At 39.2% G+C, this 12,660-nt stretch overlaps 3 non-coding genes across 3 annotated transcripts; all 3 read left to right on the top strand.

Annotated features, from left to right (window-relative positions):
* Positions 1 to 782: 782 nt before the first annotated feature.
* LOC142166740 (U1 spliceosomal RNA) lies at positions 783 to 943 on the top strand. The gene has a single exon (XR_012697122.1). It is a non-coding gene; the product is annotated as a U1 spliceosomal RNA (small nuclear RNA).
* Positions 944 to 11,187: 10,244 nt separating this feature from the next.
* Positions 11,188 to 11,403, top strand: LOC142166718 (small nucleolar RNA U3). Its single transcript, XR_012697116.1, has one exon. It is a non-coding gene; the product is annotated as a small nucleolar RNA U3 (small nucleolar RNA).
* Positions 11,404 to 12,136: 733 nt separating this feature from the next.
* LOC142166635 (U1 spliceosomal RNA) lies at positions 12,137 to 12,295 on the top strand. Its single transcript, XR_012697038.1, has one exon. It is a non-coding gene; the product is annotated as a U1 spliceosomal RNA (small nuclear RNA).
* Positions 12,296 to 12,660: the final 365 nt, after the last annotated feature.

Genomic DNA, 12,660 nt, shown 5'->3' with positions numbered 1-12,660 from the left:
ATTTACAATGAGGTAAACCCCCTCTATTTATAGGGGGAAAATGACTTAGCCACAAAATAACAAACTCTCTAAAAGATAGACATTCACTCTAAGTACAATGCTATTCATAACAATAATTACATAGTCCTTACTTTCTTGTCCAACGTACCACATCGACAAGCAACCTAGGCAAAGAAATATTTATATATCAGCGATGCACTGAATGGATACGATCTTACTTGAACAGGATCTGTTCTATAGGCTCGTACCATTGTATCCTTGAGTTCTAAGGAGAAAGAAAACCAAGTCAGCCCCAACCTCGGTGTGCTGATATGGTCTAATGGTTGTTTGACAGACCCTTCAATCTTTTTTGCTATACCTTTGTTTGCTTTGAAAAATCAAAATGTAGGCGCAGACTTCACTCAAGATCAGTGTTGGCATATGTTTTTTACTTGGAACGAAGATGAGCTCTTGGTACATTTGCTGTTCGGAAACTGAATTAGGACAACTAATGACTATGGAAAGATTCAATAGAGAAATATTCATGATTTTGTTACTAATTTCTTCTTCTAATACAAATAAAAGATTCACAAGGAAGATGCATAGTCTGAAGTCTGGAATACTGTTTATGAAGAGGTCGAATAACACAGTAAATGCGGGAAGTCTCAGAACAACTGAAGTGACAATGTTATGAAGAAGATAAAATAGTCTCAGAACATCTTCATAACATTGTCACGCATCGTTTAGTGAAGAAGATAAAATAGTTGTGAGGATATATTATAACAGAGGACCACAGAAAAAATATACTTACTTGGGCGGGATAAATGGTTGATTAGAAAGGCCCATGTCCTACACTGGTGACCTTCATTGCACTTTGGATGGGTGCCCGTCTAAGGTCGACCCAAGTAGTCGAGCCTATGTGATAATTTGTAGTAGTGAGGAGGTGCCTTCGTGCAGGCCCTACCCAATCCAAAGCCCAATTATTTTTTGACTACCTCATTAACAGATCTATTAATTGGCTTGAGCACACATTCTCAACTCCACTCTTATAGTGATGTCCTGAGTTTTGGAAGGGCTTTAGGGATTTCTTCTCTATTCACTTGTAGGCAAAATTGTGTCTTTCTTTTTCTGTAAAAAAATAAAAAATAAAAAATTCTATATAATCTTGTTGAGGGTTTGATTAAGGGTGTCAATGGATATTTAAAAGTCGATTAAACCGATCGAATTGATTTTTAGGTTTCTTTTAATAAAACCATTGGTTTTTATATAAATCTATAACCATACCGATAATTAGGGTAGGTCTTTTATTTTATGAAAATAAACCGAAAAGTACCGAACCGTACTAAATAAACTTACATGCGAAAAATATATTTATATATTAAGTTTAAAAATAATAAAGCATTAAATTTTCCTTTGGCTTTGGAATTATGAAAGCCGTTACAGGTTAACAAGTAATTAAACTCAAATTCTTAAATCCCAAACCTATTATATTACTCCTATTGAAACTAAAGGTCTCTTTGGAAGGCCACCCGATTATTGGAATTGGTGTAATTACTATTCTAGTAATTACACAATGTAGTAATTACGAAAACCTATTTATTTGTCATAACGTAATTACAATATAATTACAAGTATATTATTTGGTTGCACAAGTATAATTACACAATTCGATTAAATTTTAAATGAAGTAATTATCAAAACTTAAAAGTTAATATAATAAATATATGCATATAAATAATTTTTTTATAAGTATAAATAATATTAAATTTGGTACTTAGGATGCATATTTGTGAGACCCCATGTTTTTTTTTTCTCTTACGTAATATACGTAACGTGGTGTGGTTATATTAGGTATATATGATTGGGTATAGCACATTGGGAGAATAAGAATGAAAATGTGTGGTAATATCAAGGAAGTAAACTAAAGCTGTAGGTCAAAGGAATCCCTTAAACAAATGTTCGTGGTTAAAGAAATGGCTCGGGTGGCACCCCGCGCGTTCGGAAGGTTTAAGTTAATTTACACATGTGGGATAAGACCAAGAGTGTCTAATATGCTAAGAATAATGTGTTATGAGGTATTATAATATCACATTGGTCACATGTTAAGTTTTGGAATCAAGCAAGTTGCGAAATAAAGGTCGGCAAAAGTTATCGTAAATTTCTCTAATAAATTTTCTAAACTTTGGATCAAATGTATCAGATCATTTCTCCCAATATATAAAGAGTTTTGATACCCACAACCTATCGAATCTAATGTCTACAAGTCTAGTTCGCAACCAAAAATACCTTACATCAATCCGACATCGTAGTAAAAAGTTATGACTATTTCACCACGGACTGTCCAGGCTGAAATTGGGCCGCGAACCGGGTCGGGTCAAACAAGTAGTATAAGTCGGCAAATTCGACTTTTCAGACCTAAAAACATTTAATTTTCGTCCTAAAATAGAAAGAAAGCTGAAGAGAAGGTTGCATGGTGTTCTTGAGTGATTAAGGTGTGTTTTTAACGATTTCTACCGTTAAAGTTTGCCCCCGTGCCTAGAAACGCAATCTTTACGCTTTGCAATCATTTCCCCCTTCTATTAGCTGTGTTTGGAGCTATTATTGGAAGATAGAAATTTGTTGTTCTTGCTGGTTCTTCAGGATTTATACTTGGTTTTCCAAGGTAATCATCTTGGGACTCTTTTATGATTGTTTTTACAAAGTTCTACTGACGTTTTGTCAAGTTAGGGTCATATGGCAAATCTGCCGATTTAAACTCAATTATGAATTGTTTATAGGTGCATATAAGCTGCATATATATAGTATTTTCGAAGCTTAGGACGTAAGGAATAACTTTTGTGAAGGAGCTACATGCATTCAGACGTTCGTTGGAGAGGTATGTTAAGGCTAAACTTTGTCCTTCCTTTTAGCACGAATTCTAGGAAATTCCTAAGACGTCAAATGTGATATTTTACTATTCTATTGCTAGAAAGACCTTCTGTGAAAGGCATTGGGATCGTAGCTGAAGTATTTTCATGATGCTATTAGGTTGATATTCCACTCGTTCAGTTAAATAGGGTATTCGACATCTATATATGTCATTTGTTCGGCTTTCTTAACTATATGTCCATATATGTGAATTCTTACTCGTCTTTGGGTTGTGTGACTAGAAAATAAAGACATTTAGTATTTGCGATCAGTCCTTCTCCCTTGTTAAAGTGTATCTTAAAATCTCTAAAGTGACACGTCGATTTCCAAAAATCTAAAATATAATTTTTATGTTTAAGCTATTAAAACACTTGATTTTTGAAATACTTTCTTTTACTAAATATCAAGAAATCAGGTATAAGGACTAAGTGAAGCACCTTAATCTTTTTATGAACATCTTCAGAGTTAAGTTATATTTCTAAAGTTGAGTTAAGTTTTTAAGCTTACTCAAAAGAAAAAGAAAACATATGAGGTTCCACGAGACAATTGTATGCGATACGAAGATGATTATGAGATTATGAGAATAAGAGTACCTATGAGACAAGATTGGCTAAGTTCTTATTATCTCCTATTATGTGCATTCAAAGTTCATATCATATATGGAATATTATGCATGGACTTCGAGCTATAATCGGAGGTAAGATGCCTATTTGCCCGAAAAACTATATATATTGTATAGATGGCCACAGGTTGGCAATATGATGTCGGTTAGCTACCGGAAGAGACTGCCATTGCTAGCATTTGGTTGGGTATGTCATGCATTTGCATCATTATATATGTATTCACGACATACGATTACACAAGCATACCATGCATATTTGATTACTATGAGGTCAGATGTCGTCCATGGAGGCTATCAGAGTTTCAGTGTCACGTGGTATCTCTATTACTTTTTTTTACATCAGCTATGTATGATTCTTCTTTTTGCCTTACATACCAATACATTTTTATTCGTACTGATGTCCCGTTGCCTGGGGACACTGCATTTTTGTTTCATGTATGCAGGTCCAGGTAGGGACTCTGATCGACCCCTCCGCTAGGATTTCGAGGTTCAGCTGTGAGTTGGTAAGCTCCACCTCTTCCTGGAGCTTTCATAAGATGGTTACTTTTGTTGTACAGTTTGGGTATATTCGGGGCCTTATCTCGACAGTGCTTATGACACTCTTAGAGGCTATTGTGGACACAATATTTTGGGTTTCTTTTTGCAGCTTTCAATCTCCAGCCTATAGGCTTGGCATGTATATATATGTGTGTAGGCATGTATGTCTCCAATCGCGGCCTCGTCGGCCAGCTAGTACTTTATTATTTTGGCTCGTCTACCTTTGTTTATATGGCTTATTGTTATTCAAGTCATGACCTTAATGGTCCAGGCTTAGTATTTCAGATGTTGTGCTACCTGATCTGTTGGGCCCCTAGTTTAGTTAGCTAGTATGCCTAATGGCTAACTCGATCAAATACAGTATCGAGTGCCAGTCGTGCCTCCACTAGTTTTGGGCGTGACAAGCTTGGTATCACAATAGGTCGTATCCCAGGGAGTCCACAAGCCGTGTCTAGTAGAGTCTTGCTTATGGGTGTGTTGTGCACCGCACTTATAATCAGGAGGCTATGAGGCATTTAGGAATGGTTACATTTCTTTAAATTAATAAATCGTGCTATAGAGCGAAGTTATAAGAACATATGAAATCTAAATCGTGCTTTGTGTTTCTTATCTAACAGGCTACCTACGCTCAGGAGATGGCACAGCGAGAGATAGGTATGGATTCGGGGGAAGGTACCAGTCATTCCCCACCAGGTCAGAGGGATAGATTTCCCTTAGAGGCACACAGTGAATCTCCAGTACCCCTAGTTTCAGCTTCCCCAGCACTTGTTGGAGCCTAGGGAGATGCAGTACTCCCAACCTCACCAGTTCCATTAGTACCTGAGGTAGCTAGAGACATAGGACCTCCAGCACCTGTTGTTCCCCCATCAGAGACTGGGGAGCAGAGGATGAGGGAGGCAGTTCAGTTGCTGACTAGGATGGTTTCTATTCATGAGCGACAGCTAGAGTCGGGAGCAGATTCTCGGAGAGATCGGACAAGAAGCTCGACGGTACGAGAGTTTCTTCACTTGGCCTCTCCATTATTTACAGGATCCAGTTCTACTGAGGATCCCCAGGACTTTATAGACCAAATGTATAGAGTATTGAGGGTGATGCATGCCTTCGTTACCGAGGCTGTGGAGTTGGCTTATTTTCAACTACGTGATGTAGTCGTCCTATGGTATGAGGCATGGGAGAGATCTAGAGGACCTAATGCTCCGCCAGTAGAGTGGGAGGACTTCTCTGAGGTTTTTTTAGCCCATTATTTTCCACGGGAGTTTCGGGAGGCTTGTATTGACAAGTTTCTTAACCTGAAGCAGGGGGATATGAGTGTGAGGGATTATAGCCATAAGTTTAATTCTTTGGCGAGGTATACACCAGATATCGTACGTACCATAAGGGCTAGAGTTCATCATTATGTGGATGGTTTGGGGGATCATCTGATTAGAGATTGTAGGGTAGCATCCCTATTAGATGATATAGATATTTCCCACATACAGGCTTTCGCTCAGACTATAGAGGACCTTTTTCGTTGAATTCATGATACTCGTAGGGATAGGGAGTAGAGTAAGAGGGCTCGTACTACGGGGTCTTATAGGGATCCACCGGGTGATTTTAGGCCCCTACTCAATCGATATCCACCTCGGTCAGCAGGTAGTTTCCCACCACAGATGTAGGGCCAGCGGTTTGATCGATATATTCAGTCAGGACCTAGAGCTCAGGCCAGCCTGAGGGCCTTCGACAGGAGCATTCCGCACAAATGAGATAGCCTACTCCTCCATGTACTTAGTGTGGTAAGCTGCACACCAGGTAGTGTAGACAGAGTTCGAGTGCATGTTATCATTGTAGGCAGACATGACATTTTATTAGTCGGTGCCCGGGGTTAGGCAGAGGTGCACCAGCTCAACCTTCAGGATCCACAACAGCTTCTTCTCCCTCAGTCCGTGTTCCTTGACCAGGTCCACAGTCTACCCAGGGTCGTAGTAGGGGGAGAGGTGGAGGAGACACCTCAGGTTCTAGTTATGGCCAAAATCGCTTTTATGCACTCACAGGCCGACAGGATTTAGAGGCATCCCTAGATGTTGTCACAGGTATATTGACAATACATTCTCATTCCATTTATGCATTGATAGATCTCGGCTCTAAATTTTCATATATTACTCCATTTATTACTAGTAAGCTTGACATGAGATTTGAGTTGTTGCCACAGTCAGTTGAGATATCTACGCTAGTTGGCTACTCTATTGTAGCTAATCATGTCTATCGAGGTTGTACAGTGTTAATTAATGACTGTCCAACCTCTGTTGATTTAGTTGAATTGGTTATGCTAGACTTCGATGTCATTATGTGTATGGATTGGTTGGAAGCTTGTTATGTTAATATTGATTGTCGTGCAAAGGTGGTTCTATTTCATTTTCCTGGTGAGTCTGTCCTTAAATGGAAATGTAATGCAACCACGCCCAAGGGTAAGTTTATTTCATACCTTAGGGCTCGGAAGTTTATTGCTAAAGGCTGTATATACCATCTGGTTCATGTCAGGGATATAGATAAGGAGCCAGCGACTCTTCAGTCGGTTCCTATTGTGAATGAATTCTCGACGGTATTCCCTGACGAGCTTCTAGGAATCCCCCCCCGAAAGGGAAATCGATTTTGCTATAGATTTGCTTCCTGATACGTAGCCTATATCCATTCCTCCCTACAGAATGGCTCCTGCAGAGCTAAGGGAATTGAAGGAACAACTGAAGGACTTGCTCGATAAAGGCTTCATTAGGCCAAGTACATCCTCATGGGGTGCTCTGGTGCTCTTTGTTCGAAAGAAAGATGGCTTATTGCGGATGTGTATTGACTACAGGCAACTAAATAAAGTCACTATCAATAATAAGTATCCTCTTCCATGGATTGATGACTTGTTCGACCAGTTACAAGGTGTCAAATGCTTTTCGATGATCGACTTGCGATCCGGTTATCATCAGCTATGAGTTAGGGAAATTGATATCCCAAAACATCATTTAGGACGACGTATGGCCATTTTGAATTCCTTGTCATGTCTTTCGGGCTTACAAATGCCCCAGCAACCTTTATGGATATTATGAACCGGGTATTCAAACCATTCTTGGATGAATTTGTGATTGTGTTTATTGACGACATCCTGATATATTCACGATCGGAAGCCGAGCATGCAGAACACTTGCGAGCTGTATTGCAGACTCTCCAGGACTACAAGTTATATGCTAAATTCTCTAAATGTAAATTTTGGCTAACTTATGTAGCTTTTCTTGGTCATGTTATTATCGGTGATGGTATCAAGGTTGATGGCCAAAAGATTGAAGCTGTGATGACTTGGCCGAGGCCCTTGAATCCGATAGAGGTTCGTAGCGTTTTAGGCTTGGCAGGATATTACCGAAGGTTTGTGGAGGGATTTTCCTCAATCTCTACACCATTGACGAAACTGACACATAAGGGAGCTAAGTTTCAGTGGACTGAGGCATATGAACAAAGTTTTCAGGAGCTAAAGAAAAGGCTTACGACGACACCTGTCTTGACTCTTTTGGATGGCACCGAGGGTTATGTTGTATATTGTGATGCCTCGAGAATTGGCCTAGGTTGTGTTTTTATGCAGCATGGTAAAGTTATCGCGTACGCCTCCAGACAGTTGTGGAAACATGAACAGAACTATCATACGCATGATCTTGAGTTAGCCGCAGTTGTCTTCGCCCTAAAGATTTGGAGGCATTATCTATATGGGGTTCATATTGATGTTTTCACCGACCACCAGAGCCTTCAGTATTTATTTATTGAAACAGAGGGAGCTGAACCTACGACAAAGAAGATGGCTAGAATTACTAAAGGACTATGATGTTGATATTTTGTATCATCTCGGCAAAGCTAATATTGTTGCTGATGCCCTTAGCCGGAAGTCCATGGGTAGTCTAAGCCATGTTGAAGCTAATAAGGTCAAGATGACCAAATATCTATGCCAGCTAGCTAATTTGCAGGTGCGTTTGGCAGATGTAGAGGGTGGACACATTCTCGTTCAGAATACAACAAAATCTTCTTTTGTTACTGAAGTGAAAGAGCGACAACACGAGGATCCTGAGCTTATAAAACTGAGGGAAATTATTCCACAGCAACGACAACCTTTATTTGAGCTAACTGGAGATGGAGTCCTTAGATACCAGGGCCGCATATGTGTACCGATAGTCGGAGAGCTCCACGCCAAGATTCTTTTGGAGGCCCATTATTCTAGATATGCAGTTCACCCCGGAGCGACAAAGATGTATCGGGAACTTCGACAGATCTATTGGTGGAATGGAATGAAAATAGATATCGCGGAGATGGTAGCCCAATGTCCCAACTGCCAGCAAGTTAAAGCCGAACATCAGAGGCCTGGAGGCCTAACTCAGTATATTGAACTTCCATTATGGAAATGGGACATGATAAATATGGACTTCATCACTGGTTTGCCTTGCACTCCATGGAGGTATGATTCTATTTGGGTAATTATTGATAGGCTTACAAAATATACTCATTTCCTTCCAGTTAGGATGACATATTCAGCCGAGGATTATGCCAAGTTTTACATTCGAGAGATTGTTCGCCTTCACGGAGTACAATTATCTATTATCTCTGATCAAGGAGCTCAATTTACAGCACATTTTTGGAAATCTTTTCAGAAGGGTCTAGGCACGTAGGTAAATCTTAGCACCGCTTTTCATCCACAAACTAATGTACAGGTAGAGCATACTATTCAGACAGTTGAGGATATGTTACATGCTTGCGTGCTAGATTTTAAAGGAAGTTGGGATGATCATCTACCTCTTATTGAGTTCGTTTATAATAATAGCTTCCAAGCTAGTATTCAGATGGCCCCTTACGAAGCACTATACGTGCGGAAGTGTAGGTCGCCGATCGGTTGGTTCGAGGTCGGGGAAGCAGAGTTGCTAGGTCCTAATTTAGTCTAGCAAGCAATGGAAAAGGTAAAACTTATTAGAGACCGGCTGCGTACAACACAAAGTCGGCAGAAGTCTTATGTAGATGTTCGACGACGAGACTTAGAGTTTGATGTAGAAGATTGGGTTTTCCTGAAAGTATCGCCTATGAAGGGCGTCATGCGATTTGGAAAGAAGGGGAAGATCATCCCCAGGTATGTTGGACCGTATAAGATTATTCGGAGGATTGGCAGAGTGGCGTACGAGCTTGATTTGCCTTCAGAATTGGAAGCAGTCCATCATGTGTTTCATGTATCTATGTTGCGGAAGTGCATTGGAGATCCTTCACGTATTACGCCCATGGAGGATATTCACATTGCTGAAGACTTATCTTATGCAGAGGTACCAGTAGCTATTTTAGATTGGCAGGTAAGAAAGCTTCGAACTAAAGAAAAGGGAGTATTTAAATTCCTGAATGTTGAACACTTGTATTTGGGCATGAGGATGTAGTATATGTTTTATGCATGTTTGGGCCCGATGTCGTAGTTTATGCTTATGCATGTTTGGGCCCAAGACTGTATTTTATGCTTTATGCATGTTTGGGCCCGAGGTCGTAGTTTATGTTTTATGCATTTTGGTCCTGAGGCTGTAGTTATGTATATGTATACTTGGGTTTGAGGCCGTAGCTTGTGCACATATATGTTGGGCTCGAGGCTGTAGTTTGTTTAGATAAACAGGTGGTTCATCATTCAGAAGAGGGAGTATTCATAGCCTTACATCTTTTGTTCAGTTATCAGTTATTATTTTAGTTATCAGTTATCAATTATCATTTAGTTTCAGTTTCAGTTTCAGCTGTTATCAATTATCAGTTCTCAGCTCTCAGTTATCAGCTCAGTTTTAGTTTCAACATTTATAGTCCTTTCTTTCAGTTGTTTTACATATCAGTGCAATTCAAATGTACTGACGTCCCTTTCGCCCGAGGCGTACATCTCACGATGCAGGTAATGATTTATAGGTGGACGATTCAGAGTGCTCGGATTCTCATACCAGCTATTTGGTGAGCCACAGTTCTTTCGGGGCATTATCATTACTCTATTGTCTTCAGTACTTTAGAGTGAGTATTTATAATACTTCATTAGAGGCTTCATAGACTAGAGTACATAGCAGGTTTTTCATGTTAAGCAATGTTTGCTACAAATATGTTTCAGACTTATATTAGTGTTTCTGCACTTGATTTATATCATTCATACTTTTAGTGTATCAACATGTGTTAGTTTATCTTCCGCATTTAGTATGTTATAATATCACATGTTGATTCAGCCAGCTAGTTGGTTCGCTCGTTCATATGTAGTCAGGAACCGGGTGTCGTGTTACGTCCAGGCCCAGGTTCGGGGCGTGACAAATCAGCATTATATCATTTGCAAATAACATAAATCATGGCACCTCTCGTTGAATGTGTCGCGTTAGCACATCCATCGCAAGGGCAAATAAAAATGGGTTTAGAGTTGATCCCTGATGCAACCCCATCACTACTGGGAAATAATTCGAATCTCCTCTCACGGTCCTTACCTGAGTCTTAGCTACATCGTGCATGTCCTTAATCACCTCTAACGTACACTACCGGGATGCCGCTACCATCCAGACGTCTCCATAGAATCTCCCTAGTACTTTATCGTAGGCTTTTTCTAGGTTAATGAACACCACGTGCAAGTCCTTCTTCCTCTCCCTATACTGCTCAATCAACCTCCTCACAAGATGGATAGCTTCTGTAGTCGACTGCCCCGGTATGAATCCGAACTGATTCTTCGAAATAGACACATTCTTTCTCATCCTCCTCTCCACTACTCCTATGTAAAAAAAAAAAAACAATGGTGAAAAAAATTGTAATTCTTACCTAGTTTGGAACAACTTTAAATTTTGTAATCCAAGAACTTTTAAGATTTTTGAGTAAATATCTTTAAATGTATTAAACAAGCTTACACATGAGGAAAATACATTATATCTTTGTCCAACTCCAATCAAACTCGTCTACTCAATGAAACTTTTAAGAAGAAACTTTAAAATATAGTCAGAATAAACAATAAGGTAGTTGTAGTTTATTTTGGTCATAGTTGTTGACTTATAAAGACGTTAGAAGAATTGAATACTCCTTCCTTTTTTTCGCCCTGCCTCCCACACCGACAAGCAACCCAGGCAAGGAAGTATTTATATTTCATTGCAGCAACACAGATGGACACGACCTTACTTGAACAGGATCTGTTTTATAGGCTCGTACCACTGTATCCTTGAGTTCTAAGGAGACAGAAAACCATGTCTGGTTGGCGAGGCATGGCCAATAGACCAGAGCGTGATTAACAGCTCCCACAGCCCACGGGTTATGGTGCCGTAGATGATCGTTCTTTAGCCCCAAGCTCGGTGTGCTGAGATGGTCTAACGGCTGTCTGACAGACTCTTTAATCTTTTTTGTTTGTACTCTTAGATGTCTTAATCTCTCATCTTATTCTTTGGGCGACATGGTATCCCGAGATGGTCTAATGGCTGTCTGACAGACTCTTTAATTTTTTTTGTTAGTACTCTTAGATGTGTAAAAACTTATCTAATTAACCTTTCATATTGTTAATTTTAAACATTTCAATTTTTCTCGGCTTTATTTGGCAGTGAACGACGAGGAGCTAATTATGATTTCATATTCAGAATATAATCTGATACTTTTTGACTATTCTTTAGGTTATTATCCAAATAGAATGTCAGGACTATCGAAAAACAAATGCATCTTTATTTGTTGTTTTAGACTAGGCTAAATTGCATGAGACCTGCTTCAGAGTCAAACTAGCATTATTACTATTAGGCTAAATTAAGCTAAGATCTAAAGGACTTGGTGAAGAACTAGCATTAATTATTACGTCTTTAAATACAGTACAATAACAGCAATCTCCGTGTAATCTCACAAAGTGTAATTTTGAGAAAATAGAATATACACAAAACTTATAAAGGTAGAGAGGATGTTCCCAATAGAGCCCGACTCAAGGGAAAAATGAATTATTTCTTCTTTTAATAAATACACAAAATGCAAGTTTGGATAAGTGTTTGTGCAAAGGTTGAACTACTTAGACCCACATCGTCAGTTGAATAAGATAGAAGATGAGAAAATATTATAAAATAGGGCCAAAGACAACTTAGAAACATACTTACCTGGACGGGGTCAATGAGTGATCAAAAAGACCCATGGCCTAGGTTGGCGACTTCCATTGCACTTTGGAGGGATGCCAGCCTAAGGTCGGCCCAAGTGGCTGAGTCTACGTCATAATTTGTGGTAGCGGGGTTTGCGTTCGCGCAGCCCCTAACCAATCCTAAGTCTAATTATTTCCCATTTTTTTCTCTGTGAACAAGACAACAATGACCTAGAATAAATCTTAAAACGGGATTTGTGGATATGTATCTAGTTTAACTCCTCTCTTTGCGTCTGGGCAAATTGTGTCTTTTTCTCTATCGATGACAGCCTATATTGACAAACTTGGAATTTTTGTATAGTTTGGAAAAAACTTAAAATGAGTAATCCTCGAATTATTTGAATATATTTTATATAAAGTTGTACAATAAAAAAAAGTAGCTTGTCTGTGGGAAAATATCGATTGGGTTTATTGATAGTTCCTTATTTTATTTAGTCTGAGACTCATTAATTTCCTCATGACTTCATTAGGCTCTTTC

This window comes from Nicotiana tabacum, chromosome 11 (assembly GCF_000715075.1).
Source record: "Nicotiana tabacum cultivar K326 chromosome 11, ASM71507v2, whole genome shotgun sequence".
Classification (NCBI taxonomy): domain Eukaryota; kingdom Viridiplantae; phylum Streptophyta; class Magnoliopsida; order Solanales; family Solanaceae; genus Nicotiana; species Nicotiana tabacum.
The sequence above is the reverse complement of the archived record's forward strand: the minus strand, read 5'-3'. Positions and strand labels throughout refer to the sequence as shown.